This window comes from Thalassophryne amazonica, chromosome 2, assembly GCF_902500255.1.
Source record: "Thalassophryne amazonica chromosome 2, fThaAma1.1, whole genome shotgun sequence".
In the NCBI taxonomy this organism is placed as follows: domain Eukaryota; kingdom Metazoa; phylum Chordata; class Actinopteri; order Batrachoidiformes; family Batrachoididae; genus Thalassophryne; species Thalassophryne amazonica.
In genome coordinates this window covers 85,539,766-85,546,120 of record NC_047104.1, presented here as the reverse complement: position 1 = coordinate 85,546,120, position 6,355 = coordinate 85,539,766, and the positions used below count along the sequence as shown (strand labels likewise).

The 6,355-nt window shown below is 49.1% G+C and overlaps 1 protein-coding gene across 1 annotated transcript in view; it reads left to right on the top strand.

Moving 5' to 3' along the window:
- Window positions 1-335: 335 nt before the first annotated feature.
- myom2b (myomesin 2b) overlaps window positions 336-6,355 on the top strand; it is a 119,293-nt gene continuing 113,273 nt past the window's right edge. Inside the window, exon 1 of the mRNA XM_034188637.1 lies at window positions 336-433. The gene's annotated coding sequence lies outside the window, so the exon portion shown is untranslated. The remainder of the gene's footprint in view (window positions 434-6,355) is intronic.

The window sequence follows — 6,355 nt, the reverse complement described above, 5'->3', positions numbered from 1 at the left end:
CTACTAACCAGAGCCAATTATAAAGTGTGTTTTCAGGCACAAACTATTGCCTGCTATGCCCTCAGGCATAAATAATTATTTTGAATCCTGAGTTACACCCGTAGTGCCCTGTGACGTCACCACAGTCACAGTCTCAGCATTTTCAATGTTGACTTACAAATCATTTGCATAGGCTGCTAATGTATGCTAATATTCCAGCAACTAGCACTTAAACTGAAACTGGCAAACTTTGTTAATTGCTGGAGTGGCACTGAGTCTTGAAGGATCCTGGTTATATATAGGCAGTTCTCTGTCCTTTTAAGGCCTCAGGGAGAGGCAGGTGGGGGGGGTAGACTGAAGACGGGTGGTGGTTTTGCTAGCCTGGTCCTTGGTTTAAGCTGACTCCCTGTGGATTCAAGCTGACAACCAGACACGGCTAAGGAAATCTCAAGGGGTAAGAAAGAAACCCTTTTTTTAATTCAGTTGCTGATGGAGCTGTTTATATTTTAAATTGTATGTATATCTCCTATTAAAAATAACAAAACAACCCAACAGTTGGGATGGAGAACTAAAAAAAAGCTCACAGGATGCTGCATGACCCCTATAAAAAGAGCTGCAAATTCTAAAAATGAAGAATGATATGATAAATCAGTTTTGAATGATGTGTGGTAATTCAGGTAAAATATTTTGATGATATTGGCCACAATTACCACAGCTGAAGGCATGATATCTTAAGATCACCAACTCCAGTTTTGATCAAACCTGGCACGTCCATTGGCGCTATTGATAGGAAGAAATTATTTGATTTTGGTTGGATTAGTTGGTTTGGAGCACCCCCCCCCCCCCCCCCCCAAATTATCATATAGAACTGTAATTTGTTAAAATATCCCCCATTTCACCCATTATGCTGTTGTTGCACCAATGTCAAGGCTCTTTGGATTGTTGTTTTAGTTGACAAAATCAGCTCATTAGTACACAGATAAACTGTTATAATTATGTTTTATCACCGTTACCACACGGTGAGGACACAGCAGGTGTTTACTTCAAAAGTCAAATGTTAATGATCAAGGTGGTAGAATTTCAGAAGTTTGTACAGGTATAGTTGAGACTTTAAGGGGTTTACTGTTACCCGCTGAGAGGCTTGGGTATCATTTGGCAGGAATTTGCCCTGACGCAGGCACAGGATGTCTACAGGGACATAAGGCTGATGTAACTGTGGGTATATGTGCTGTCGAGTTCAGTTTTAGAGGAAAGTGGCTTTAGGTGTGTATGCAGTTAAACAAAACCACTGCACCAAGCCTCCAAAAGTAAGGCATGGTTCAGGAGAAAAACAAAACTTTTCAACTCATATAAAATGCTCCATTTGTGGAAATAATGAAAGTCTTGTTACTGAAATGTTGATACAAGGTTTGTAATATTTTGTTCATATTTTCCTTGCTGAAATTTTTTTTATTAATATACAACACATGGTTTTGCTCCAAACTTTCATGAGTTTTAGTAAAAGTTCCAAAACTTTTTCTATGTACTTCAGGTGTTCGTTTTCCTCAAATTTTGTTCACAAATTTGTTAAAATCCATTTTAGTGACTACTTTAGGATAGGTTAGATTAGGAAAGTGGGAGTGGACTATCAGCTCAGCAGAGCTTGGGCCACAAAAGGGCCCAAGGCTCCCCCCGAAATGAGCCTTCTTATTTAACCGTTTTGGTACCATTGATAAAGGATACCAGATTTCTTAACTTTAGTTTCCTAATCTGGTCAGGTCCCAAAATAAAGGAACCCCAAAACCTCTGCCTCAGTCTATCTAATGGTGGACACTGGCCCAAAAATTGGAGTGGTGTGTCAGGTTCCTCCCCACAAGCTGTACATGTACTAACCTGTTGGAGTCTTATTACCAGTCTATGTCTGTTCAAGAGGTTGTGACCTGTGAGAGTCCTAACTACTGTACTTATTATTCTAGGCAGGCCAATTAGCTCCCTCAAAAATCTTATGTTTGGTCCTTCCACGAGCTGTCTTGCCTGCCTGCAGTCACTCAAGTGTTGGCAATGTTTGTGGTGCTGCTTCATGATCCAGTTCTGGATGGCAATCTTCTGCACAGCAGTTGACACCCCTACAGTGGTCTCTGGACCCACAAATTTAGTTGAGCTCCCTGACTTTGTGAGCTAGTCCGCTCTCTCATTACCTGGAACGCCTGTTTGACCAGGTACCCACAATATAACTACATCATTAGTGTCTCCCAGTGTGTTAAATGCCTGGGCACATGTGTAGAGTGGCCCTTTAACGGCTCTTATACACACCTGACTATCTGAGTAAATAAAAACTCTTACCTCTAAAACTGAGGTTAATCAGCAGCTCCACACACTGAATGACAGCAAACACCTCAGCCTGAATCTGCCCAGTACAAAGGTGTTTTCCTGTGTCAGACTGTCATGTTGTATTAACACTCCAGTTCTGGCTTCCCCCTGATCAATGATCCGTCTCTAAAACAAGTGATTACAGGTGAGGTTGTGTTCAGAGCCGGGTCTGACCATGACTCTCCCCCTGTTATCATTGTACTAAGTTTATTCACAAAAGAATATATTTTTCCTACCCTATCTCATGGGAAAGTAATAAGCAGAAGATCCACTGATATTCTTTCCCTGACTAAGGTATGACTGGCATCTGCTCATCTTTGCCACTTGCCCAAGTGGTGCAGCCTTACTAACATAGAGATTGCCTCTTCAACAGTGTAGAGGTCCAGAGGGGCTAAGTTCAGAGGTACTTCTAAAGCTGCTGTTGGTGTTGTCCTGGGGGCACCTGTGATGCAAAGGCATGCCACTCTTTGAACATGAGTCAGCATAAACCTCACAGCTCCACTCTGATCCACCAAACGATCGCAACATAACTTAGTATGGGTCTTAACATTAAAGTGTAGATCCATCTCATTACATTGGGCCTAACACCCCATCTTCATCCAACAATACGACGGCACTGATGTAAATTGAGAATTGCCTTATGATATTTCTCAGTTACGTGTTTCTTACAGTTAAATTTGTTTTCTAAATAGACACCAAGGAACTTAACCGACTCAGACAGTCTTACCTCAGTACCAATCAATTTTGGTAGAACTAGACTGAATGGGGTTCTCTTAGTTGTGAAGAGGACATAACTGTTTTGTGTGGATTCACAGACAAACTGTTGGACACACACCACTTCTCTACTATCCTGAGGGATTCTGCATGAGTTCTGAAACGGTGCTCAAACAGTATCCCTCAAGAAAGCGAAATCATCTGCATACCCTTGGGTTTACAGATTATTTAAATCAGTGAAAAGGCTGTCCACAACAAGTAACCAGCAATGAGGAGAGATAACCCCTTCTTGAGGGCACCCACACGTCACTGCCATCATCACTGTACTGTCACCAAGGGAAGTCGTTGCCCTTCCACATTGAAGCATGGCAACAATCCATCTGGTTACAGTGCTGTTCATAGGTTAGGACTGCAGAGCTACCTTGATAGAATGAACCGATACATCATCAAATGCTCAGTGAATGTCGAGAAAACAACCTAATCTTGTTGGGAAAGTGTAGTGACACGGACCCACAACAGGGGGCGTAAATGAACGGACAATGGAAGGAGTCAAATTATAACACTTTACTGTTGTGAATGTCACAACCAAACACAGCAGATTCAGAATGTGCAACAGTCAATTAATAAAGGTGTCATGTGGGCAGGCTCGACGATAGGAGACGCCCGTCTGGAAACGAACCGGAACCACACGATTTCCACCGCCACCTGAACCTGAGCAATACTGGAGCCGCCAAGTCCCGGAGTCCCCAGGTGGCCACCTTCCCGGCGTGTCGGATCTGGTACTGCTGGCAGAAAGCAAAAGACAGTCAAAGGGTGGGTGTGTGAACACCCAGTAACAATGGTGGGAATGCCACCTCCACCTCTCACTCAACACGTTGCAGCGGTCTCAGATGAAAAGGAGCGCCGTCTTGCACAGCCTCCGCAAAAACGACCGGTTCTCCTGCAAACACTCACAATAACAGATTTATAAATCTCACAAAAAGGCTGAGAGTATTACCTCCAGATGAAGATGATATCTCGGCAGTTTGGTGGAGGTGTCTTCCTGCTTTTATACCAGATGTGATGATTAGTGACAGCTGTCACGGATGATGGGTGACAGCTGTCACCACGGCTTGTTCCTGAGGCGGCAGCGCCCTCTCGTGCCTGAAGCCCGCACTTCAGGCAGGGCGCCTTCTGGTGGTGGGCCAGCAGTACCTCCTCTTCAGCGGCCCACACAACAGGACCCCCCCCTCAACGGGCGCCTCCTGGCGCCCGACCAGGCTTGTCCGGGTGGCGACGATAGAAATCGGCCAGGAGGGCGGGGTCCAGGATGAAGCTCCTCTTCACCCAGGAGCGTTCTTCGGGTCCATACCCCTCCCAGTCCACCAAATACTGGAAACCCCGGCCCATTCGACGGACGTCCAAGAGCTGGCGAACTGTCCAAGCCGGCTCCCCGTCGATAATACGGGCAGGAGGCGGCGCTGGACCGGGTGCACAGAGGGGCGAGGTGTGATGCGGTTTTATCCTGGAGACATGAAAGACCGGATGGATCCGCAGTGAGGCCGGGAGTTGAAGCCTCACTGCGGTAGGACTGAGGACCTTGAGGATGGGGAAGGGTCCAATGAATCGGTCTTTCAACTTGGGGGACTCGACCTGGAGTGGAATGTCCTTGGTGGAAAGCCACACCTCCTGCCCGGGCTGGTAAGTGGGGGCCGGGGACCGTCGACGGTCTGCATGGGCTTTAGCCCTCGTCCGGGCCCTCAACAAGGCCGAACGGGCGGTGCGCCACACCCGACGGCATCTCCGCAGGTGGGCCTGGACCGAGGGCACACCGACCTCTCCCTCCACCAAAGGAAACAAAGGGGGCTGGTACCCAGACACACCTCGAACGGGGAGAGGCCAGTGGCAGAGGACACCTGGCTGTTATGAGCGTACTCGATCCAGGCCAGATGTTCACTCCAAGCCGTCGGGTGTGCGGAGGTCGTGCACCTGAGGGCCTGCTCCAACTCCTGGTTGGCCCGTTCGACCTGTCCGTTAGTCTGCGGGTGATACCCAGACGAGAGGCTTACAGTGGCCCCCAGTTCCCGGCAGAAACTTCTCCACACCTGCGAGGAGAACTGGGGACCGCGATCCGAAACGATGTCTGTTGGTATCCCATGCAGCCGGACAACATGGTGGACGAGGAGATCCGCCGTCTCCTGGGCCGATGGGAGCTTCGGGAGGGCCACGAAGTGGGCCGCCTTGGAGAAACGGTCCACTATCGTGAGTATGGTGGTGTGTCCCCGGGACGGCGGGAGGCCCGTGACAAAATCCAGACCGATGTGGGACCAGGGGCGGTGAGGCACAGGAAGTGGCTGTAGAAGTCCCTGTGCCTTCTGGTGGTCAGCCTTGCCCCTGGCGCAGGTGGTGCAGGCCTGGATGTAAGCCCGGACATCAGTCTCCAGGGACGCCCACCAGAAGCGCTGCCGGACTACTGCCACGGTCCTATGCACCCCTGGGTGGCAGGAGAGCTTGGACCCGTGACAGAAGTCCAGAACGGCAGCTCTGGCTTCTGGTGGGACGTATAGTCTGTTCTGCGGCCCTGTTCCGGGATCCGGGCTCCGTGCCAGGGCCTCCCGGACGGTCTTCTCCACGTCCCAGGTCAGAGCAGCCACGATAGTGGACTCCGGGAGAATGGGTTCCGGTGGATCCGACAGCTCGGTCTTGACTTTCTGTTCATGCACCCGGGACAGGGCATCCGATCTTTGGTTTTTGGTCCCCTTAATGAACCTCCTGTAGAAATTTGCGAAGCCAAGGAACTGTTGCAGCTTCCTACGGCTTGTAGGTTGGGGCCAGTCTCTCACCGCTGCGACCTTGGCCGGATCCGGGGCGACGGAGTTGGAGGAGATGATAAACCCCAGGAAGGACAAAGAAGTGTGGTGAAACTCACACTTCTTGCCTTTCACAAACAACCGGTTCTCCAACAACCGCTGCAGGACCTGACATACATGCCGTACATGGGTCTCAGGGTCCGGAGAAAAGATGAGTATATCATCCAGATATACGAAGACGAATCGGTGCAGGAAGTCCCGCAAGACGACATTAACCAAAGCTTGGAACGTCGCGGGGGCGTTAGTGAGGCCGAACGGCATGACCAGGTACTCAAAATGACCTAACGGGGTGTTAAATGCCGTCTTCCATTCGTCTCCCTTCCGGATCCGAACTAGGTGGTATGCGTTCCTAAGATCCAACTTTGTGAAGATTTTGGCTCCATGCAGGGGGGTGAACACTGAATCCAACAAAGGCAACGGGTATCGGTTGCGAACCGTGATCTCGTTCAGCCCCCGATAATCAA